Source organism: Bacillus rossius, chromosome 15, assembly GCF_032445375.1.
Source record: "Bacillus rossius redtenbacheri isolate Brsri chromosome 15, Brsri_v3, whole genome shotgun sequence".
Lineage (NCBI taxonomy): Eukaryota > Metazoa > Arthropoda > Insecta > Phasmatodea > Bacillidae > Bacillus > Bacillus rossius.
The window spans coordinates 44,699,262-44,724,780 of record NC_086342.1 but is presented as its reverse complement, the minus strand read 5'-3'; the positions used below and the strand labels follow the sequence as shown (position 1 = coordinate 44,724,780).

At 47.3% G+C, this 25,519-nt stretch overlaps 1 protein-coding gene across 6 annotated transcripts in view; it reads left to right on the top strand.

Moving 5' to 3' along the window:
• Positions 1–18,398: 18,398 nt before the first annotated feature.
• LOC134539549 (putative divalent cation/proton antiporter TMEM165) overlaps positions 18,399–25,519 on the top strand; it is a 31,343-nt gene continuing 24,222 nt past the window's right edge. Inside the window, exons 1-2 of one of the 6 annotated variants that reach the window (XM_063381680.1) lie at positions 18,465–18,602; positions 21,520–21,674. The gene's annotated coding sequence lies outside the window, so the exon portion shown is untranslated. Of the gene's footprint in view, positions 18,710–21,519; positions 21,675–24,036; positions 25,489–25,519 lie in introns of those variants that run through there. The other 5 variants (XM_063381676.1, XM_063381679.1, XM_063381675.1 and 2 more) reach the window with 5 other exon arrangements.

Here is a 25,519-nt window from a genome sequence, read left to right as displayed (position 1 = left end):
GCCTCCCGTGCCTCGGATGGTACATATGTTTTCCACTCGACATGTTCCCCGGGTGCTCGGTTCATCAATGACCCGTCCTGGGTACTCCAGGTCTCCTGATCTCCTTCGGTCACCTGCTGGCGTCGACGGGCAGCTTCTGGTGAGACTTCTTGTGCCTCTAGTACCCGTCGGTGGACGTCGTTCGAGGTACACGGAGGATCGCCCTCTTCCAGTGTGTCGGCTGTGATCCGAGTGCAAGTCGCATCTGGGTGAGGTAGCCTGTCTCGGCTGTTGGGGGGCAACATGTCTTCCCACTCTTCTGGGTCGATCAGCTCATTGCGCTCGTCCGGCTCACGGGATAAAAGGTCGGGCAGCTGGTTGTCTGCTCCGGGGACGTGTTCGACGTTAAAGTCGAAGGATTGTAAGAACAACGCCCACCGGATAAGTTTGCCCTTCCTTCCCTGCATTGTATGCAACCAGGTTAGGCACTGGTTGTCTGTGCGAAGTGTGAAGGACTTCCCTTCCAAGTGTGGGCGGTACTTCTTCATCGCCCACACAACAGCCAGGCACTCCTGCTCGTTACTATGATAACGACGTTCTGCTGAGCCGAACTTCGCGCTGGCATAATCTATAACTTGCCGACCCCCATGCTGGTCCAGGTGGAACAGCACGGCCCCTACCCCCAGGGTACTGGCGTCGGTCTGCAAGTACAAATGACGCTCTGGGTCGACCCGTGCCAGAGTATGGCATTGTGTGAACACCATTTTGACCTGGCTAAATGCTTTCTGAGCAATTGCATCCCACCGGTAGCGGTGTTGTGGGGACAGGAGGTCAGTCAGGGGGGCAATGACATGAGAGAAGTTCGGTACATAACTCCTCAGCCAGTTGACGAGGCCGATGAACCGCTGCAATTGCTTGCGGGTCCGGGGAACCTCGGCCTCTGCGATTTTCTGCACGTGGCTGGGCTGTGGGCGGTTACCCGCTGCGTCCACGACGTGTCCCAGGAACTCGACTTCTGAAGCACCGATGTGGCATTTGAGCGGAGCTACCGTTAAGTGGTGAGTGGCCAGCCGCTCCAGGACGAGTGCTAGGTGTTGGACATGGTCTTCCCATGTCTCAGAAAACACAATGACATCGTCCAGGTAGGCCATGGCAAACTGCCCCAAATAGCCCTCCAGCACTCGTGTCATCATTTCCTGGAATGTTGCAGGCGCGCACTTAAGGCCGAAAGGCATGGCTCTAAACTGGAAGCGCCGCCCATCCGGGATGGTGAAGGCTGTCTTTTCTCTGTCCCCATGCCGTATGGGCACCTGCCAGTAGCCGGCCTTCAGGTCAAGGGTGCTGAACACCTTGGCCCGTCCTAGCCCAGCTAAGGCGGCCTCGACACTGATCTGAGGGGGTGGAACACTGACGGTGATGGCGTTCAGGGGCCGGAAGTCGACGCAAAACTGTAATGAGCCATCCTTCTTGGGGGCCAACACCACACAGGAATTGTAGTGACTACTGTATGGCTCGATGATGCCATCTTGCAGCATCTCTGACACCTGCTCCCGGATGGCACGCTGCTCCCTGAAGCCATACCCCCTAGGTGGCTGGTGAATAGGTCGATCATGGGTGGTGGGGATCTGGTGTTCTGCTACTGTGGTGCGTCGGAGTGGGCTGGCTGTGGCGAACACACCCTGCCTCTCGCAGAGTACCTGTTCGATGGCGGCCTGATACTGTAGGGGGACATTGTGGTGTAACTGTCTCAGAGTCAGCGGCTCACTAGGTGGTTCAGGTGTGAAGCCTATGCCATACACTGTGAACCGTTTCTGTATTCCCACGTGGACGCGGGCTGACTTTAGCTCCACTACAGCATCATGTGCTGCTAGCCATGGTTGTCCCAGGACAAGGGCCTCGTGTAAATCCTCCACAACAAGGGCAGTCACTGTGGTAGTAAGGTCCCGAAGGCTTACCTCAATCTCCGCCTGGCCCACCGTCACTCCTGGTCGTGTGGTGGTCGCTAGACGCAGCTCCGCATGGTGAGGCCGGAGTGCCCCTGGTGGTACGAGGCTCGGGGTGATGAACACATGGCTGGCGCCTGTGTCCACCAGCGCTGCGGCCGGACTGCCATTCACCTCCACCGGTATGCGCAGCAGGTGGTCTTGCAGTTGGAACAGCTGGCCCAGGGTTGGCCTGGGGCCAGTTGTGCTCCCAGTAGCCAGTGGTGCCCCCAGTGGTGGGGCAGTTGGTGCCCGGGAGAGTGTTGTGGCAGGTGGTGCCGATGATGTTAATGGTGCTGGGTCTGTGGTAGGTGGTGCCGGCATGGCTGGTGGTGCGGATGGTGGTCTTGTGGGGGGCGGGCTCCTTAGTTCCGCGCCCCCGGTGGCCCGTTTCCCGATGAGGTTGTCGTCGGGTGCTGGCGTTGTGATGGAGGGAGGGGGCACTCACAATGCCAGTGGTATGTTCCGCTGGGACAGCCTCGTTGGCACTGTGGTGGCCGGTCATATTCACGTGGCTGTGAGTGTTCACGGTAGCCCTGTGGGTTGAGTGCCATTGGTGGTGCTGTCGCACCCTCGATGGCCCGCTGTCGTCTGGGCGGGGTTTGCCACTCGGTTTTCCTGACTGGTTGGTTTGTCGGCCGGCTGCACTGTGTTGTGAAGTGGCTGCTGTTTGCCCGCTCTGGGGCTGGTGCACCTCGCCGCCAGATTTTCTGCAAGTTCTTCTCCGTGGCCACTGCCTGCTGCACGTAGTCTTCTACTGAGAGGTGTTGGCTGTTGTGGAGAAAAGGCTGGAGCTCGTCACGTAGCAGTGTGGTGATGGTCGGGAGCGCAGATGTCAGATCCGTGTTTGGGGCGATCCGCCGAAACAACTGTACTTTGTGGGCGATGAACAGCTCCACTTGCTCCCCGTCCCGCTGCTGTTCCCCGTAGAATTGGGACGTGCAGAGTACTATCGCTTGGCCGGTGTTAAACCGCCGTGTGAGCCGGTCCACGAACTCGGGCCATGGCATGTCGAACTGGCCCCAAAGGCTCCACCACTGCTGTGCAGCGCCTCGTAGCTGTTCGCTCGTCTGTTGCGCCCACTCGTCAACCGGTACCCTCGCTCGCGCCAAGCGTACGTTGCACTGTCGCAGGAAGGCCCTTGTGTCTTCGTGTGATAGTCCGCTGAACTCCGGTAGCGTGGTCCTTTCGGCACTCATCTCCACATGTGGTGCTGCTACCCATGGTGTGCTCAGGTCGACCAGTGGTGAGTACTGTTGCACGGGCGTCTGTTTGGAGCCGCACTGAGCGCAGTTTTTACATAGAGTTGGTTTCGTGTCGACGGGTGGTGTCCCGGTGGAGGGGTTACCAGTGTTTGGGTTACCTTGGGTTGGTTGCCAAGGAAGTGGTGGCTTCACCTCTGTCTCCCCTCTCCAGATGGGGTTCCCTGGTATGTCCCATGCGTTGGCCACGGTCTCACATTTGGTTGGGACTTTTCCCATGTCCGGTGCACACAGGTACGTGTTGTGCCATGGTAATGTTCCTGTCAGTAGATCCATGTTTTTTGGCAAGGAGCATTTCGCACAGAAAATGGTCATTGTGTGGGGTAACATTGTGTTGGTGTTATTATCAGATCTGAGGTGATGGTCAGTCGAAAATGTTTAATAAAATGTTTAAATTACTTTTAACATTGGAATCTTTAAGAATCAAAACTAATGGAGTGGTGTCTGGTGTTTGTTTTGATCGTAGTTGTTTGTTACATGGTCGTGCGCGCGCCCTCTGAAACGAGGGGAGGCGTGGTGGCCCCTTGCCCGGACGACCGCACAAAGAGGAGAGTGATAACTCTGGGGGAGGGGGGGGGAAGTGGGAGGTTAGGTCGTGCTGTTGTCTGCGCGCGCAGCGTCGAGGAAGGAGTGTGGGATGCTGCCCGGACAATCGCACAAAAGGGAGGGCGATAGCTGCCCGGACGATCGCACAAAAGGGAGGGCGATAGCTGCCCGGACGATCGCACAAAAGGGAGGGCGATAGCTGCCCGGACGATCGCACAAAGAGAAGGGCAATAGCTCCGACAGGTGTTGGGTCGTGACGCAGGCCAGCTGCGTCGCTCGCTCCGCTGGAAAGTTGCGAGGGTGGGGAGGGATGCTCTTTGTTCGCTGCGCTGGTCGCGCCTGCCTGTCTGACCCTAATCATGTCGCGCGCACGAAATGGCCGTTTCCCGCATACCATTCAGCTTGGATGTTAAAAAGTTGCTGTAGAACACTGAAATTTTCTTTATTTTTGCCACACGCAGGGGCGCCAAATGCCGTCGTCCCGGTAACGGAGGCTGCGTTAGCGGGTGAGCCTAGTAGGGAAGTCGGCTGGTATACTGTTCGGTCCGGATGGGCGCCAGGCTAGCTTGCAGCTAGGCCACGATGGGTGTGGGTCGTCAGCCCCTGTGCAGCTCACTAGGCTCGTCGGCGGTGTGGAGTTCGCGTCCGGAAAACACTCACATATCTCACTATTCGCGTCTCACGTCTCGCGGTCTCACGTCTCGCGGTCTCACGTCTCGCGGTCTCACGTCTCGCCGAGTCTCACAGAGTTACACTTCCGTCCTTGGTCGCGCGCGGGTGAAGACTGACTAGTGATGGTGACTGCGCGGAGGAGGGGTGTGAGGGTGCATTTCGCCAGCGGGGGCTGGTGTTGGCGGGGTGGGGACCGGGCTTTACTGCCCACGGAGGTACGATGTCAAATCGTAATCTTTTAATGTATGAAAACACTAGTTACTAATTGTTTTCGGGAAGAAAAAGTCCTAATGTTGATTACATCTGTTATTAGTGTCAACTGAGAATTTATTTGCATTTTCATAGCTGTTAGGTGCACAAATATAAATAATATATCTTGTATTAATGTACTTTTTAATATTAAAATTTCATTAGTTTTATTATTGAACGAGACTGTGCACGCACTGCGCACTGAGCGTAATTTGATGTGGGACAATAACCAAACGACTCGTAACAATTTCGCTTTACGCCTCTCCTTCAACGCCTTCCCCTGCGCTTCCTCCCCTACATTATTTCCCTTCTTTATCCCTTATTCGTCGTTCCTGCTCCCTCCCCTTTCACAAGCTCCGCCCAAGTGACCGTCATCTGCGATCGGGTTCTGCGCACATTAGCCGTGGTGTTGTTCCAGGCGAATTCTGAACTGATACTAAAGTACTTGATATTTATCAAGTGTACTCGTTTGCCATTCCTGATACAGGCGCGTATCAGTGCCAAAGTAAAAGGTAGATACTTTTCGACCCACCTCTAGCTAAATGTCTATTCTTGAAACTGCTACTGCTGCTACCGGAATCAACATTGTCGGGTTTATGAAATGTATTTATGAAAGTGTGGCAACGTTCAATATTGTGTTGACGTCACTGGTAGAAGGCCAATCACAACGAGGGAAGGACCATTTATTATTAAAAGTCAAATGTTTTCATTATACTCGTATCTTTTCTCATCATATAACACAGGATCAGCTGTACAGGATTATGCCATTAGAATCAAAGGTATATTTGGATACACCTGGATAAGTAATACAGAACTTTTACCAAAGTTTGTTATTTTTTGGTGTAGGGGCTTCTTGAAAACAATCTTATGAATGTATCAACAAAATCTTTCAACTATATCTTCTTTCATCATTTATTTAATAATACTTGTGTGGGTTTTCATCGGTGTGTGTTGTTTTCAAACATATTATTTGCGGGGTAGGAATGTTGGCTCTGTTTGCAAGATAGGGAAGGGTAAATAGAATAACCTTTATTTTCACAATCACTTATCATTGTGGGAAATTCATATATAAATGGACTCATTTAGAGTACTTTTCAATTCCGGGATGGATGTACTTTAACAAATACATGTGCATAATCTAACTACCACTATAGTTTTGTTCCATCAAAACATAACACACGATTGCAATATTTGGTGTCAAAAACGAATTACGTAATATGGAAACTATGTTACCCAACGACCTGTCGTTGATGTTACCGGTATTGTATTTATCACAATATACGTCAAATAAGCCACAAATATATATACAGCAAAAATTTCCATGTTTCTAATACTAAGTAGGTACCATATTAAGTACTTAATGGAATATGGTAAATATAACTTTCGCAACATAATATTTAAATACCTGCCATTGCAAATAACACAAACAAATGTAATAATACTTAAAACATTAAATATTAGTTAAATTTGACGTCGACCCAAGTGTCGAACCAGCTCGCACAGCCCGCTATGCCACGCCAACGCCTTCTCCTGCCTTGTGTTGCATGTGCGCCGATGTGCAGTGCGGCTAGGGCAGGGGGGAGATTCGCACGCTAGGGGAAGTTGAATGTAAAATACATAAGAAACATTCTTATTTGTAAATTGTTTATATTATTATTTGAAGGGTCGTGTTTTCTTTATTATAAATAGTTTATTATATTGTATGAAATGTTATGTAGAATTAGTTCTCACGTGTTCACCGGGCGCCAAGGCCGTGGCTTCCGCCTGTGACCAATCAGCGTGTTCCGCGGGCTCGCGAGGAGGGTTGGGACGCGGGCGCTGGGTCGCGCGATGCGGGGAGGTAGGCAGTCGGCAGCTGGACTCAGAAGGCGACAGACGTGTCTACGAGAGCTCTCCGAGACGGTGAGAACGGGCGCGGTGTCTCGCTGCAGTTCATGCATTGCCGAGAGGAAGTGATTCCTCTGTCACAGTCGTGTGGTCATTTAGGTGTGTCATCGTGTCATTCAGTCGCGGCGTGCAGTCAGTCACTTCTCTCGCGTGCGTGTTTTCTCCGGCAGTTTACGAGTCGCGGAGTTCTTTTGCGGGCTGGATTTTCGCCTTCGTTTGCACAGTAATTTTCGGGTCTTGCTCCTCACGAACGGGACATCACGTATTTTCCCATACAGTAACAGTGCGCGGAACCGGGCTCCGCCCTACAGGATCGGTCACAGGCGGAAACGCGGCAGCCCCTTGTAAAGGGTTTGATTTTCCGTATATAAAGAACCTGGGAACCGTCTTTGAGTGTATCAATTGCTATCCTGGTGACTAAGTCCCTTGGCCACGCGGCCCGAACCTTCTCTACCGAACACTGAGTAGCCGGCTAAATACTATCATTCAGGGACTAGTCGGCCAGGCGACGACAAGTGTCGCCCAACTTGGTGGTCTATCAAACATTTTCAAATTTTCAAACTTTCAAACTTTTTAAATTTCAAATGTTCAAATTTTTCAAAGTTTCAAATTTTTTCAAATTTGGGAAAATCTGGTAAAGACAGTGAAAGTGCAGGTAACGTACGCCACGGGACGGGAAGGAAGGCGCGCAGGTGCAGAGGAAGTCGGCGCGACGGTGCAGCGCGACAGAGCGGCGCGGAGCGCAAGATAACGAGTCGGCTTGTATTACGGCGCGTCTCACGCCGGGATCGGTTGAGCGATAAGGCGGCGGAGATACCGTGTAACTTCAGCCGGGCGGGAAAGTGTCAGGCAAGCCTGGAACGCGGAGATAACAACCGCGAAAAGGAGAACATGTTATCGGCGGCAGGGAACACGGGAATCACGTGTGCGTGGTGTGACTTAACGTATCCAGTGACGAGTGACATGAGAGGGGAGACAGAGGAGACGTGTCGGTGTCCATGGGGCACGGCGGTGAAGGGGGAGGCTCCCGAGGCGAGTGACGGACAGTTCGCGGGCAGCGCCAGGGACAGTGTGACACGTGTGGACAACTACGGACAACTGCCAGTTGCCATGCGCCTTGTACCGGACTCGACATCGTTACCAGTGTTTGCTGGAGAACCACATGAGAATCCTAGGGCATTCGTCAGGGTGTGCAAAGCCAGGCTGCGACATGTGTCAAAGGACAACTGGGTTGACAAAGTGTGTGGACAGCTATGAGGCGGGGCGCGGACGTGGTGGACGGACACGGGAAGCTACGTGGTAGAGTGGGAGGAGTTCGTAAAGCTGTTTGAGAGACGTTTTGATGGGCAGTCAGCACGAGTCAGTTGTCAACAGATGTTGTACAGTGAGAGGCAGGCCGAGGGCGAGGGCGTCGAAGCTTTCATTCGTAAGAAGGTGCGCCTGTACTGTCGCCTGGATCCAGAGGGCTCTACTAGTGTAATTATGCCAGTGATTTGCGAACTCTTATTGGCGGACTTGAGGCCATTTATGCGAGGTGCCACGGGACTGGACTTGTCGGAATTCGTGGAAAGGGCATGTGAGGTGGAAGCAGATGTACAGGCGAGTAGACTCGGAAGTGGACATCAGAGGACCCGCCGCGAACCACGAGCGGCGAACGTAGTAACACCGGAGGACACTTTGGCAGTGGTCCCGTACCAGACACCGACCAGCAGCCGCGGTGCGCGGACGCCGACGGCACCTAGACCAGGGACAGCAGCCCGGTGGGACGAACCACGGGCGAACAGGGAACAACGAGGAGGCCGACCACCTCGCTGCCAGTACTGCCGCAGCATAGAATACCATTGGCATGGGGAGTGCCCCACTCGTGCAGCCGTGTGGGCCAAGATGGAGCAGGAGGGACGCAGTCCGGGAAACTCCCAGTAGGGGGCAGTGACACAGCCGGCCACTGTCCCCAGGACTCCCGCCCGGCGGATCAACAGAGAGACAACACGGCGCCGACCGGATGTGATCGGGGCCTAGGCGACCCGCCCCTAACACGCCCCATGTCCCCGACGAGGAGCGACGTGCGGACAACAGTACCGCTGTCCAAGACACTACCGACAGCACCACTGTCCCCGCCAAATAACTTGGCGCGGATGGCTGTGGCAGACACCCCGCGCAGCGGCAGCAACGCAGCAAGGGCCACTGCCCCCCACGCCAAGTCACCTGGCGACGGCCAGGCCCTATCAGGGGCGGCAGCAGCGCCAGCGGCGCGCGAGGCGGAGCCAGCCAGCCTGGGCAGGCTGGGCAGCGATGGGGCTGCACTTCTGCGAGTGCTTGTCCGCCTGAATGGGCGACCCATCCACGCCTTGGTGGACACGGCAGCTACCCATTCCTACGTCGCAGCTCAACTGGTGGAGGAGGGGAGCTGTCAGCCGGAGCGGGAGGAAGTCCTGCTAGCAACGGAGGGAGCCAGCGCGCCCACGTCTGGGCGCGCCCAGGTAAACATCGAGATACGTGACCAGTGCAGTCGGACCACCTGTCTAGTGATGCGGAACTTACGGGAGAACCTGATCTTAGGCCTCCCGTGGCTGATCCAGGAGGAGGCGAGCATCGACGTCAGTGAGGGTAAGCTACATGTGGGAAAGCAGGGCCGCAGAACGGTGTACAGCGTAGGCCACCCACAAACCCCAGTTTCCCACACACTTATCAGACTCGCGGAAATCCGCAATGAGGTTCCACAAGAGTACCAGGAGCTGTTCGAGGACGTGCTGGCCCAGCAGCCGGGGGTATTCGCCACCACTGATTTGCTGAGGCGGACCACGGTAGCATAACATAGTATTCCAACCAAAGCACACACCCCGATTTTTGTCAAACCTCACGGCTTTGGAACCAAGGAACAACAGGTCATTCAGGATCAGATTAATGAAATGCTCCAGAACGGCATTATCGAGCCTAGCGAGGGGCCCTATAACAGCCGGGTCGTCATGGCACGGAAAAAGGATGGGACATTGAGGTTTTGTGTTAATTTTAAAGCCATAAATTCTGTCACCGTTCCGGCCCCACCTCCGTTAATAAATATCACAGACGCTCTGGCGGGTCTTGGTGATGCCACCATCTTTTCATCCCTCGATTTGAAGTCGGGATATTGGCAAGTGCCTCTCCGCCCAGCAGACCGCCCAAAGACAGCCTTCACTGCTCCCGACGGCCGCAGGTTCCAGTTCTGCGTCATGCCGTTCGGGTTGATGGATGCCCCCGCGACGTTCCAGGCCATGATGGTCCGCGTCCTGGACGGGTTCGTTGGGAAGTTTGTCACGGCCTACCTGGACGGGTTCGTTGGGAAGTTTGTCACGGCCTACCTGGACGACGTGATCATCTGGTCACGAACGTGGGAGGACCATGCACGTCATTTGGCCATGGTCCTCGAGCGGCTGGCGAGGCATGGGCTGACCTGCGCACCGCACAAGTGCCGTCTGGGGGCGAGGGAGCTTCAGTTTTTGGGACACCTGGTCAACGCGGAGGGGTGCAGGCCTCTCCCAGAGCATCTTGACCTGATCGCCGCGAAACAAGCCCCCCGAACGAGGAAGCAGCTGCAGCGGCTGCTAGGTCTGCTTAACTGGTTAAGGACTTTCATTCCGGATTTTGCCTCAGTCACAGCCCCTATGACAGATTTGTTATCGCCCAAGACTAAGTATCGCTGGACGGCGGAGGCCGACCATGCCCTGAACACGGTCAAGCGCCTGTTCAGGGAGAGTCATACCCTGGCACGTTTGCGACCGGACGAGCACCTGTACTTGCAGACGGACGCAAGTCAGGTCGGTATGGGGGCCATCCTGTATCAGCTGGGACCCGATGGCGAGCGATGGGTCATTGAGTATGCGAGCGCGAAGTTCGGCCCAGCAGCACGCAGGTATGACGTGAATGAACAAGAGTGCTTGGCCGTGGTGTGGGCGGTAGGCCGCTACCGGCACCATCTAGAGGGGAGATCATTCACATTGCGCACAGACAGTCAGTGCTTAAAGTGGCTTGACACAATGCAGGGAAGGAAGTCTAAGTTCACCAGGTGGGCCATGGCGTTGCAAAACTATGACTTTCATGTAGAGCACATGCCGGGGAAAGCCAACCAGTTAGCTGACGAGCTGTCCCGGCATCCCGACCCACACACGGAGTACGAGGACAAGGGGAGCTGGGAGGACCTGGTGCCCCCACAGGGCCGCCGGCGGGCAGACGAGGTGGTTCCCGAGCCAGCTACCCTAGTGACAGTGACACAGCCAGAGCCCTTGCCCGACCCGAGCCCCGCGAACACGCAGGATGCCCTCTTTCAGTCAGTGCATCAGGCTCAGCTGGGTGACGCAGATACGCAGGCAGCAGTGGCGGAGTGCAGCGAGCGTGTCATGCCGTTCCAGCGCTGTCTGGAAGGGGTGTTACAGACCCGGGTACCAGGCAACATGGAAAGGTGGTGTACCCAGGTACCAGCAGGGGCGCGGGCTGAGGTGGTACGTTTTTTCCATGACCACACACTCGCAGGACATCCCGGGGCCGAGCAGACCCTGGAGGCCTTGAGGAAATCATTCTATTGGCCCGGGGTGACAAGCAACATCAGGAAATACGTCAGGCAGTGTCACACATGTCAACAGCGGAAGGTGTGGAGGACGGAGGGGGAGGAGCCTCAGCGCCCTTGCCGGCCCCAAAAGGCTTTCCAGACCATTGCACTTGATATAATGGGCCCTTACCCCAGGACCGCCAGAGGGAAACGGTTTTTTGGTAGTGGTGACAGACTTGTTTACCAGGTGGGTGGAGGCTTACCCCACCTCAAATGTGAGGTCCGGCACCTTGGTGTCCTTACTGGAAGGGGAAGTGTTTCCTTGGTTTGGGTATCCGGAGGTACTGCTCAGTGACAACGGATGTCAGTTTCGAGGTCACAGATGGAAGGAGGCGTGTGGGAGGTGGGGTGTGCAGCACCACACCACACCCACATATCACCCCAGGGCGAACCCGGCCTAGAGGCGAAATCAGGAAATCAAAGCACAGCTTCGCCTCCGGTTGGGTGACGACCACACCAAATGGGACATTCACATCCCCAACCTCCTCTACTGCCTACGACGACGTACCAGTGCTGTCACGGGGTACTCTCCCGCGGAGCTGGTGCAGGGGCAGAACCTGGCCCTCTCGTGGGAGTGCCGGGTGGCCTCAGCAGCAACAGAAGGGGAGTGGGGGGAGGAGCTTGGGGAAAAGCTGAAAGTTATCAGGGAGCAGGCCAGGGCAAACCAGGAGAGATAACTGCAGCACCACATGCCGCAGTCTAGCAGGCCCCCAAACATGCTGTGTCCAGGGGACCTGGTGTACGTTCGCCAACACCCACTGTCCTCCAAGGCCAAGAAATTTCATGCCGAACTGGCCCCCAAATGGCAAGGCCTCGACGGGTCATCCGCCAGGCGGGGCCCACGTCCTACCTGGTTCAAACACAAAGTGGGCGACCGGCGAAAATACACAGAGACGATCTGCGTATGGTCGCCGGGGAGGCACCACTGTTCCAGACACCAAACGCAGGGACAGAACAGACAAACTCTCCTACCACTCCACGCAGGCACCAGCAGACTGCGGGGAATGGGCGTGGTGCAATCACGCCGACACGTGCGCAGTCCGAACGTACCAAAGTGACACAGGGAGACACGCCCCGAGACCAGGACAGGAGACGCGGACAAAACGCTGATGTGGGGGGGCAAGATCCTACGGCCAAAAAGGGGGGAGAGTCACTCCAGGCCCTGGCACCACAGGCCGCGAGCAGGACAGACGCGACAAGGGGACAGACGATGAAGGCGGCATGCGCGGAGTCGGACACAGAGGGGGAGACACGGGCCCCACTCTGGCCCTTGGACATGAACCTAACAGACTCAACATTCACTATGATCGTTACAGAACCGGACTCTGAGGGAGAAAAGATGACAGAGGGGACATGGGCCCCACGCTGGCCACTAGACATTAGTCTGACGAATTCAACATTCACTATGATGGTGACAGAGCCTGACTCTGAGGGGGAGGAGACAGCAACCCCCATACAGCGAGAGGTTCCTACCTCCCCGAGTCAGGGGACTGACAAAATCGTCACATCCACCCCTAAGGCTACTTCTTCCCCACCAGCTGGAGCAGAACCGATGACAGACTCTCGCCCCACACGGGCACGGAGGGCCCCCGCGTACTTGGGGGATTACGAGTGTTATCAAATGGCTGTGGCACAGCAAAGGGACGCGGCACCCCGGTTTAGTATACAGCATTGGTTACCTTTCTGCGTGTGGGACCGACACACTACACCCCTCCCTAATCAGGATGCGCATGTATTTCCCTTACCCCCCAGTGCAGTGACGTGTGAGTAAATGAGAGACGTTGGCGGACATAGCGGTCTCGTGGGAGGGGGGGACATTTGACGTCGCCCCAAGTGTCGAACCAGCTCGCACAGCCTGCTATGCCACGCCAACGCCTTCTCCTGCCTTGTTTTGCGTGTGCGCCGATGTGCAGTGCGGCTAGGGCAGGGGGGGAGATTCGCACGCTAGGGAAAGTTGAATGTAAAATACATAAGAAACATTCTTATTTGTAAATTGTTTATATTATTATTTGAAGGGTCGTGTTTTCTTTATTATAAATAGTTTATTATATTGTATGAAATCTTATGTAGAATTAGTTCTTACGTGTTCACCGGGCGCCAAGGCCGTGGCTTCCGCCTGTGACCAATCAGCGTGTTCCGCGGGCTCGCGAGGAGGGGTGGGACGCGGGCGCTGGGTCGCGCGAGGCGGGGAGGTAGGCAGTCGGCAGCTGGACTCAGAAGGCGACAGACATGTCTACGAGAGCTCTCCGAGACGGTGAGAACAGGCGCGGTGTCTCGCTGCAGTTCATGCATTGCCGAGAGGAAGTGATTCCTCTGTCACAGTCGTGTGGTCATTTAGGTGTGTCATCGTGTCATTCAGTCGCGGCGTGCAGTCAGTCACTTCTCTCGCGTGCGTGTTTTCTCCGGCAGTTTACGAGTCGCGGAGTTCTTTTGCGGGCTGGATTTTCGCCTTCGTTTGCACGGTAATTTTCGGGTCTTGCTCCTCACGAACGGGACATCACGTATTTTCCCATACAGTAACAGTGCGCGGAACCGGGCTCCGCCCTACAGGATCGGTCACAGGCGGGAACGCGGCAGCCCCTTGTAAAGGGTTTGATTTTCCGTATATAGAGAACCTGGGAACCATCTTTGAGTGTATCAATTGCTATCCTGGTTACTAAGTCCCTTGGCCACGTGGCCCGAACCCCCTCTACCGAACACTGAGTAGCCAGCTAAATACTATCATTCAAGGACTAGTCGGCCAGGCGACGACAAATTGTTACAAAAGTGTTCTCGCCACGCACACACGAATTTTGAAGGTGACAGCATCACATGGCATATTTCTATCTGAATAATCACATAACATAATGAGGCGAATAAGTTATTTCTGATTTTAAATGAAGTAATCTAATATAAGTATATAAACACACGCATTATTAAACGAGATATGTAGCTAACCTAAACTAACCAAACATACAACCGATTTAAATATTTTTTCAGAACCATAACAAAGACTCCATTTTGGACAAATCATGGTTTCAAAGATCAAAAAACGCTCAAATCTCTACCGGAATTGTGATTCCGCCAGCTCACGAGGTGGCGGAGTATATCCGTTAGTTTGTGACGTAATTCCGATACAAAATTCCGCTAGCGAGTGTTCAAGAATAGGGTTTAGCAAATTTCTGGTGGATTGAAGTCATTCTGCTAGTGGAATTCTTCCAGCAGCGTCAAGAATAGGGCCCCAGGTGTGGCATATCCCTCCGCTGAACTACAACAAATGTAATGTATGTAATTTTTTCCACAGGATATTATAAGACATTATTTTCATTATTTACCGGTAATACTTTATTTTCTCCAAAATTATGTTTCACCATGCGATTTGTCCCGAACCTGGCCGGTTCAGTTTCCCGCGAAAATTACACATTTCCGTGGGAGGGTTGGCGCGGTAAGGGGGTCGCGCGCGGTGAGAACGGCATTATCCTTCCGGAGCTCATAGAGGCAGGCAGCCTCCACGCAACACGGAACCAGCAATTCTTATTTTCACTAATATGTAATTTCAATAGTTGTAATTTTTCGCAAACCTTTTTCTTTCAGTTCCGTGGTCGGCCTCAACTTACTGAGTGGTATTTAACTTAATTATTCAGTGCTCCAAGACGAGCGTTCGTTGTGCTACGTAAGTACTGTGTGTGACTAAGAGATGTTACTTCGGGGCTTCACGCGATAATCTAGCAAACCGGCTAACTAGTTTCAGCCCGCACGGGGCAGCCAGCAGGCAACACGTACATTCAGTGGCATAGCCAGGATTTGCGTATGGGGGGTGTTAAGAAGCATGCCCCCGTATTAAAGCGGGGGGTCCGGGTGTCATCCCCTGGGAAAATTTGGATTTTAAGGTGTAATATTGTGCTATTTTAGCAGTTTTCGGTTCTTAAATTTAAATATTGTAATGGTAAAATTTTTATTAATTTTAATATGAAATTTGTTTGAGTGATGAATAAGAAATTAATTAAAGCTTTTGCTAAGGGGGGGGGGGGTTGAACCCCTAAACCCCCCCCCTGGCTAAGCCCCTGCGTACATTCAAACATACTAATGAGTCATTTCTGGGACAGTCGTAAGATTCAGGTAGCATCGCCGTGTAGTTACAGGCCTACGTGTTTTTAGCCCAGTGTATTACGTAATTTGTAGTTGTGCAGTGTAATTTTTAATCAGGATTATAGTATGTCTGGTTAGGGTTTGTTTTGTAATCACCGCATCGTGTCCAAGTGTATGACCTGCCGTCGTCCGGGGTCTCGAGCTCGAGTCCCGGTGCGGCTCCTAGCGGGAATGGCTGTTGTCGATGTAGTGTTTCCGGGTGGGCACCAGACTAGCTCTGTTTCTAGTCGATAGGTGGGTCGTGGGTTCGGTTGCCCCTGCGTGGCCCACTAGGACCGTCGGCGGTGTTGCGTGGGATATGAGGGATTCCCTACTTGGTGGTGGTTGTGAGTTGTATGGTTAATTGATTAGGTGCTGAATTAATGCAGCAAATGATGTGCGTCGTTTATTCATGCGACTGTGGGCTTGGTGTAATACCGTAGATTACACACCACGTCGTACAGAGGGTGACGTCACACAATACAGAAGTTACACAATTACACAAAGTTATTCTGAAAAGTTTCGTAATGAAGGTGTGGCACAAGTTTACTAAAATGTTACGTGGTGGCGCGTTGCACAAGTTTACTCAAGAATGTTCCAGGTTCAAGGCATCGCACAAAATTACTAAAATGTTACGTATTAGCGTGGCACTAGGTGGTTCTGAGCATGGTTACACAAAAGGGGGGTGAGGACGATTGGAGGCGGCCAATCCCGTATATCTATGTCTTGAGGCGGTGTTCGCGTCCACTGTAATGGAGCGCAGACCGCAGCTAAATTCGTCCAAGTTCCCTTACGGGGTGTTGTCAGCGCCGGGGCGACTGGCTTTAATTCAAGTTCTGTGATTCGGGAGGCGGCCCGTGCCGTATACTGAAAACTACCCCGCGGACCAAGTGTGGTGCAGGGGGTTTTAAAATTTACGCGGCCGGATTAAGTCCTGGACCGAAAATGTGGACCGGGTGCGCACGGAGAGATTAATAAAAAGAGGTTTCGAGGAAATGACCATAATTACCAGAAGTGAGTTCAATGCAGACAATGGATGATGTCTCTCCGTGGGACGTGTGTCCGCCCCGGTCCGCGAGTCACGCTGTACTGCCGTTGTCATGGCGTCCAGCCGAGGCTCGGTGTCCCTCGCGCCAGGGTTGACCTCATTACGTTATTTTCCAATTTAACAAGTTAACAAGAGATTTTAAGGGCGCTAAATTCTTACATTAATTATTAAGGCTAAATTAACATTACTCATCCCTTCTACAATTTAGAGTTAGTATGTTTACGAATTATGTTTTTTAAACTATACGTCACACCAGAGATTGTTCGTCTCTTGCCGGACTGCTCCGGTGGGGGGTAATAACGAAACACAAGGGTTAATAATTATGTCACATGAAATACTTAACTAATCTAGGCAGAAGGCCGCCAGGGGAACACTCACACGTATCGACACATTTTCACACGTGAGTGCCCGGGCACTCCTACGTCGCACTTTCATTAAGCGATCGTTTAACTTATACGTAATGTTGTTTATATTCCGTGTGTGTTTTATCAAAGTGGTCGACTGTAATAAATGTCGGTCTGTTTATTATGGGGCCGGGTTCTACCTTGTCTGCTGGTGGCTCGCCTGACTCGGGTGGGCCATGGCTAGGGGTGTGTTTCGTTAGTGGGAACGTATACTGGCGGTTGCAGGTCGGGCTTTGGGGTGGCCTTCGGTCGGCCGACGTCAGACCTTAACGGGGAATAAAATCGTGAGCCGCCACTGAGAAAGTGGTCGCGCGTGTGACAATTCAATTCGGGACAACCGTTACGGCCAGGATGGGCAGCACTATGTATAGGGCTGTGCCGTAATATATTAATCAGACATCAGTTGGTCTTTTATTGTTATTTTCAGGCGTCCCGAGTGGCCTAAACAGTTCGGGGGGCTCTACTGTGTCGAAGCACTACCTCTAGCCACAAGGCCGAACCTACCCTGAGATTTCGAACAATACTAAAATCACGTAACTTTTAATAGAGGTAGCGGGGATGGCGTCAATAGTAATTGAGTTGCCAGTTGGAAGTGCCATCTCCCATGATATTTTTCTTAAGGATCTAGCTACCTCCCTTTCTCTTCGGGCTTCCACATTAATGCCCCAGATCCTCCTCTTTGCTACTTACTGTCTTGGCCGCCATCTCGTGGCCTCTCAGCGTACTAGTTGATTTCTTAGTTACTCGTTTCATCCACACCTGAGTGCCACCTCGTGGGTGGTAGGCTTCCATTATGATCATCCTTCCCCCTTTTTCTACATTGCTCATCCGTGCAAAGAAATTATCCCCTCCAGGGACTTTATCTGGTCTCCTTCCGCCAGGTCGTCGGGTCGGGTTTTAACTATACCTTAAAGTTGTAAGGATTGATGCTTCCTGCCTTCAAGCAAGGCAGCCAAGCCAGAGTCCGTCTGTCTGCGCGCCGAGTTTCATCCTCCACGAATCGCGCGCATGAATTTGACCAGTACAGCTGTGGATTCAAAGTGCCCAATTATTTAAGGGAATGTAATCCCGGCACAAAGGGGGTCTCGCCCGCTTTTGTATTAAATATTTTACTTAAATTCTTCAAAACATGTAGAAAAGAATATAAAAGTTGTGCTTTCTATACTACTTTGTTTCCTACACGAAACTGCTTTTCTGATCTCCATCACCAATAAATTAATAATAAAAAAATTATATTATTTTCTCATCCAGAATTTTACAATTTAGTTATATAAATTCAAAAAAAAAAAATATATATTGTCCGTTTCTTCAGAAGTTTTGTAAAGTATCCACAGTGGGCATAATAATCTTACTTTAATATCGTATTCATATGAATACTCACTACAACTTACAAACAAAAAAAGCACACATTTTTCACTTTTGAGGTGAATAATATCTGTAGAGATAAAAACTAATATGAAATGCACAGAAGAAATGTATTATTAACTATTTGTAGGTTCTAATTAGAGTTGAATTAGAAAGATAACAAATTTATCATTTATATAATTTGTAATTAAAAGATAAAGTTTACAGAAACGCCTTAGTAAAATTTAGCATAAAATCAATACCGAGGGATTAACTTCACCATTCAAATTCAAATAATTCCCGTGGATGTAGTAACTAAAAGAGTAGTAGACAGTAACATATATTTTTAAAAATATTTTCGCACATAACTGATACTGCATTAAATTTTGGAACACGCTCTAAGTAAATGGTGACGTTCACGATGGTAATAGGTTAACATAACCTGTATTTTGTTTTATTTATGAAGTATGTTAAATAATTTTAATTTGATAGCTATTTCAAATGAATATTGATATTTTTAATATTTATTCTTTTTGTTAGGTAATGATTTTATAGTTTTTTTTTCTAGAGATAAGTTATTTGCGTGACAGATTGGTTTTTGTTGTTAAATTTTGGTTTGCAGTGACATTTATCATTGACGTGTATAGGTACAGTATTTGCTACTTGTTGGACTATTAAGTGTGTATATTTTATTTGTTGGACATTCGTATGTGTACCTAGACTATTGTAGAAGTTAGGCTTATTATAATATTTTTTTGGGGGTAAAATTGTGTGTCGTTTACCCGTGGAAAAAAAGTGGTTTAGGGGGGGGGGGGGGCGGGGTTACGTAGGTTATTTATAAGGGAAACGACATTCTTGAAAATTATTAAAAAAAAAAAAAAATAGTTTGAGTAATGGTGTAAATACTTAAAGTTTGTGATATTGTGAGAATGGCCGGTTAGGTTAGCTACATTAAAACTATTTAAAAATATTGTGGACTGCTGTTTAGGTTAGGTCAGCTAAATTTAAAAAAAGTTTCAAATAGTGGATGGTTCGTTAGTTTAGTATAGGGTCATTCCATGCCGGATCATCCAACCAAGATACAGATTGTCTACCCCATCATTTCAGATTCGGATGAAATTTGGTACAAGGTATCTTCAGACACGTATAAGAACCTGTATTTTTCATTTTTGTAATATTGGCTCTAGTTTGAAATTTAAAGCCCTTCAAAGTTTCACTCTGTTTGGTGGAATTATTTTAATCCGCAACCAAAGTTGTGTGACACATCTTGCTTCAACGTACATTGATAATAACAGTTATTAATGTAGAATCGAGAAATTCACCATACTTATTCAGAATTTTACTTAGATTTCAAATATCACACGTAAAATGTAATTAAATGCCCAGAAGTATGTGCATCTTATGTTAGGAGAGGAAAAAACGAATTACCAAAAATTGTTAACTTTTTTCCATTAATGTTTACAATCTGGGGCTTGTAACCATTAGAAAAAGCATTAAATTTGCTACAAAATGGTCAAATAAAATTTGTGGATATTTATTTACCTTCTCACTTACACCCCACCTAAAGAAATGTTTTGGTGGATAGAATTTTTGTTAACTGTACATACCTACAGTACCTACATAAGTTTACATAAATAAAATAAAATAAAATTACAGAGTTACAGTAGTAAAGTTAAGTCTGCAAGCTATGTTCTTGAAGATTGTATTTTTTAGAATACTGATGTCACTTGATGTTGTACCTACCTGAAGTAGGCTTACTTTAAGTTCTTTATCAATGTAATCTATGAAGAAGCTGATTCCATTTTGACCATTTTGATGTAATTTTTCTCTTACTCCTGGATGTCAGTTTATAATACACCCTTCCAACCTGAGTCTATGTTCCAGAACATCAACAGTGCAGAGAATATTGACTAATGGCACCCAGCATGAATCTTCCTGGCCATAATTACGATGTTCTGGACAGTAAGGATGCATAAACTTAATCTTTGCATCTTCATCTTCTTTTTCAAGCATTAACCCAATATAACACTTTTGTCATCATACACTGAACACACATATGAATTGTTTTTAATTTTGAGGCTCTCTGTTTTTCCAGTCAAAGAGTACTCTAACGAAATATTCTCTACATAGCTAATTCGCTTAGCTGCTATTATAGTTTCAGTTAGTGAGATGAAATAGTGCAAGGACCTTGATCCAGGCACAGTTGTGAACTCTGAGAAACACTTGTGAAACTTTACTTCCACTGCGTGAACGTCGTCTTCTTTGATCAGCTGAAACTTAATTTTAGTAAAGTATTCATTACATAGTTGAAACATCTGCTCAGTTGTCACAATTTTATCTTCATGCGGTCTTTGCAAGCTCACTCTGGATACTGTCCTTTTAACACAGCCTCCAACACCATCACAAGCTGTTTTACTATGACTGGTTGCATGGAAGACCCAAGAAGCTTTTAAATCATAATCTTCCAAGTGATAGCAGAGGTTGATAAAACTTTTAAAATTCTCGTATTGTGATATACTCCACTTGATTAATGTTTAAGAATTCTTCATGAATTAGTAAGCTCATTCTTCGTTGAATCTCATGTGCAAAGAGAACATCATGGACAAATTTATTATATGTTTCTCATCCTTTCTGAAGTACAGAAAGCGTTAGGTTGGCCCGGAATGATGCGACTTTTCACAGCCGCTGTCGTCGGTTCTGGAAAGACGATCCACTATTACTTAAGCATAACGCCGGCCTCTGTGTCAGTTCCGAGCAAGTTCCGAGAGTTTCACGAGGAAAGGGAAGTGCGATAGCGGTGAAGAGGGTGAGAGAGAAACCCTCCTTCCCCCCACCCCTGAGAGTGGCATGACGAGGAGCGACTGGACCGTGAGAGTGCGACTGAGTGGCGCGAGACTGTGTGTGTGGACAGGCGCGAGGTGAGGGGCGAACCACTGTCGAGCCTAGCTCCAGTGAGGAGTGAGAACTGCGGAACTTGACAGATACTTAGTGACTTGCGAGTAAATATTTTTAAGTACAATTACTTAGATGTAAATCTTAGTAATCAATAAAACTGTAATAAAACTTACTTGGGCTATCCCTTGCGAACCCAGTTCTCACCACTTAGGTCGTAACAATTTTGTTGTAAAAAATTGATGAAAACTTACTCAGTTTTCTCCTCTTTTTGACTTGGTCACTTCCGACAGTGTACTGATGATAAATCATTGTAAAAAGCTGTACACTTAAAATCATATAAAAAAATACTGTCTTTTTTATTAATTTTCGAAGCATGCACTGGTTAGTTAGCTAAGGTACTTGCAGCTAGAACTAGCTGAATACAGGTCATGTGCCACTTGAAGAGCACTCACTTCCTGCACTCTGTGACTCACTCACGAACAGAGACCTCGGCTATGCTCTCTTGTAAAAGCCATCTTGCTCTAATTCAACACGGGCTAACGAGTGTTAAAACTTATTTTAGGTCTTAAAAAGGCTGTGTCGGAATTTGCCCGAGGTATATATACCTAAGCGCACTTGTCCTCGAAAGAGACATCGTGAGGGCTGTCCTAAATGGAAGTGGAGTATGCAGGTACCTGCACAAGTAGAGGGATCTGTGTACTCATCAGTTACTTCCAGGTAAACAAATATAATTCTAATCCAAATAAAATTATAAGATAAACCAGAAAAAATTAATGAAGAAAATACATGTTCATGTAATAAACCATATCCTCCCAACACTGAAGTATCTGAATAATCATTTTCACTTGATATTTTACTTAAATATTAACTAAAAAGTTTTTTGTATAGGTTTTTTTTTTAAGAAGTTTCAACAAATACATGCACATGAAGGTACAGATTGTAACTTACGAAACAAAGGTAGAAACTTGAGTAGATACCGTCAATAAGTGTATTTGTAATCGAGTGTAAAAAATTTACAATTTTCAGGTAAATATTTTGCTGGTATGGCAAGCTGTTTGACTAGCTAATACCATTCCAGATGGCTCTGGTAAAGTGGGCAGATTGCTAGTACTGTTTACTGGGATTTGAACACAGTCAGAGATACGTATTTTCTTGCCTAACCGTTGCTATAAAATTATAATGCAGAATAAATACAAAAAAAAAAAAAATTAAAACGGTCAGTAACACATTTTACTATCAAATTCTAACCTGTACATTATTTTCATTATCACGTAACAGATTGTTTCCATTTGAAGAGCCAAGATTGCTGCCGAAAAGTGGGACAGAGTGCAGAGAGTAGACATTTTTATTCTCATTGAGACCGGCCAGCGAGACTGCCCACTCTCTCATGTGCAGAGAGGGCAAGATGAGCGAGTCAAAATGTGAATTTAGTAAATAAATAGTTATATTAGAGAATTTAAGTATACCATTTTGATTTAACTTTGTTCATGGTTTCATTACATAAAAAACCAAATGTAGTTTACTGGACTTGTCATGATTTTTATGGATCTTTTGAAAGGGAAAATTTGAAGTAAACTTCGGTGCAACTGTAATAGTGAATGTTTGGACGGTCTCTGGGTAAAAGGTAACAAGTCAAGAATTCACTTTTTGCAGGAGAAACAAAAAACTCTTAGATAAAAATTGAATATAAATACTTAAATTTTTCTTGCATTTTTCTTTTATTTACCAACATATTTACCAACATAGTTGCCAATGATTAAAAATGCATTACATATTCTAAGTATACTTAAGAGTTTATTGCTGGAATAAACTAAAAATCACCAAAATGTGACTTGTTACCTGTTACCCGGAGACCGTCCGTTTGAACTCGTAAGACTTACAAGATAATTAAAATTTAATAATTTAAATACCATGTATAAAAAAATTGTTTTCACAGTCCTCAACACTTTCTAAAGTTACATAATTGGACAATAACTTAAAATATATCCTCTTTAAAATCAGTTTTCTTCACAAATTTCTAAATATAGAATGAATGCATGCTACATGTGGTAACAAGGCCTCACCGTGGATTGACATAGCTTACTGTCTGAATGCGACCAGCAAAATCTACGCTAGTAGAATCACAGTGGACTATGCTACTTACGTGCAGTGGTTAGAGCACTCTGTTCCGGTGCTTACCTCCCACCTACCTACAGGACCTGAATACAGCCATTTGTTTAACATCTCACCCGATACTCTTAACTTACACTTCCAGGAGAGAATTAAGTCTTGTGGAGATCATTTAAATAAGCTTCATCCTAAATATTTTAAAACACAATTTATTTTTTCAGTTGTTACGTGTTAGTGTCTGCAATTTATTTTCTGATAGTACCTCACAAATTATTTAATGATTTAGAATAACCACTACATAGTTTTTGAAAATAATGCTATTTTGCACATTTTGTAAAACAGGGTTCACTTTATATTTTCACTGTATTTATTGGTGTAATGTAGAATTAAATGTTGAAAAAATTTCACTGGCTTAAGATTCACACAATAACAAATCTAGTTTGCTCATTTTCCAGGGTTCAAAATAAAATCAGGTTTTACAAAAAAGTTTTTCTTTAAAGCAGGTTTTTTTATTACATTAATTAATTATTTTGGTTCTCAGCATGTTCAAAGGAAAGCCATGCAACATCACGTTTTCTGCCACTCATATTGAACCAGAAAAGTTATGTCATCAAAGAACTCAAGTCCAGCGAATCTGCACATCTGCACTGGCACTTAACCACAGAAAGGGTATCTCCCCACGGGCGGAGGGTTCTTCATAGAGTGGGTGTTTCCCACAGAATGGAGATTTTTTAAAAATAATAAATTTATTTATTTCCTCTTTTTTTTTTGTTACATTTTTCACTTCAGTTTACCAATCTAATTTTAGAAGAGTATTTAGCTGAGTTTAATTTACAACTTATTTAGATAATTTAAATGATAAGATCCAAATTTGTAGGCCTCTATAATTATTATTTCCCGTAAATCACAAGAAACATTCATGAACAAACTATTGTTTTTATTAGAGTGGAATTAAGCCTTTCATTCAAATTTATTTAGATATTCTAATTAAAAATACTTAAATAAAAAGTTTAAAAAAATACCACGTGATATAAACAGTGGTTTAAACAATTGTCGTTTAAATCAACCAACCCTGACAAGTATTTCATGTTATATGTTTTCTATAGTTTTACACCAGTTGATCAAATACTATTTTTGTAATGTTATTTGTTTAGTTCAACATTAAAATTTTTTTTAGGGAATTATTAAATTCTTGTGGACGTAAGGGTAGTGATGCTACTCTGTAGTGTTAGTTACTTTCACAGTTGTCCTTTCCATCCACTTTGGCTTGTTTGGCTCGGCTGTTGGAGGCAGTTGGTCTCTCTGCTCCGAATGTAGAGCTCCAGTGTTGTGGCGGGCCGGCAATGACTTCTGAGCCATGCCGAGACTTCAGTCTCATGCTTGCTCGGCTAGCGAGGATGTGTAGCCCGTGACTTGACTTGTCGTAACCTTGCATCTGCTCGCTCTAAGTGTGTGCTTTCCGCTCAAACACATGCCGGTGCAGTACTAGTATCCCCCTGTCCATTAGAGATAATTTCCCGTAAAATGTAAAATGTAGGTTGTTAACCTTATTTGTGTTCTTACTATTCATTTTTACTAATCAGACGTTAAAAGTGAGAATGGAAACTCACGAAACAAAAAAAAATATCAACGAAACATCACGAAACACAATTTTGAAAATCTCTTGTGATAGGTTTTATTTAATATAAGATGGTGACCTGTAAAACTTCTGACAAAATACTTTCACTTAAATTAATAGTAAATATCACAGTGAAACTGAATTAGATTACTATCAATTTGCAAAGATGACTAAATGTTTTGTTTCAATGTTTGCTTCTATGCATGATTGCAATAAATGGCTCAATTAATGGTTCAGTATTCTCAGGTGCGTGGGAACTGAATGCTGCTTCCACTGTTGTGCTTCAAGGAAGTTTGTGTTGTTATGTGTCATTATTTCAATAAATTTAAATTGAATTTACATTTATTAAAGTTCAGACAGCAACCATCATAGTATCAATTCGAAATCAGTCAGCTGTATGTTTTCAGCATGTAAATATGTCTGAAATCTCATTATGAAATTCCCTGCATTAGCAACATTGGGATTTTTGATAATTACTTTTAAAAAATTATGTAACTGTAAGATGTTAAGAAATACATGGCATGAAAAAAAAAAACCAGGAAAAATTGGACACTTGTGTGATAAACAATTTTAACTGTTATCTCATTCCGCCGGCAATAACTGCTGATGTAGGTACCTCAAAGTACAATGCTGTTTTGAGGTTGCAGATAACACCATTATGATATGATAAGAATGATGGAATGCTTACATTAGCACACAAGTCTAAAGTTTGAAGCATTTTTTCACTGGCTGGGATGCACAGACTTTACATCATGAACAGACTGTTTTGTCAAAATTTGTGATGCTTACATGAAAGCAACACTTGTGAGTTTTGTTAAAGACTTAAAAAGTGACA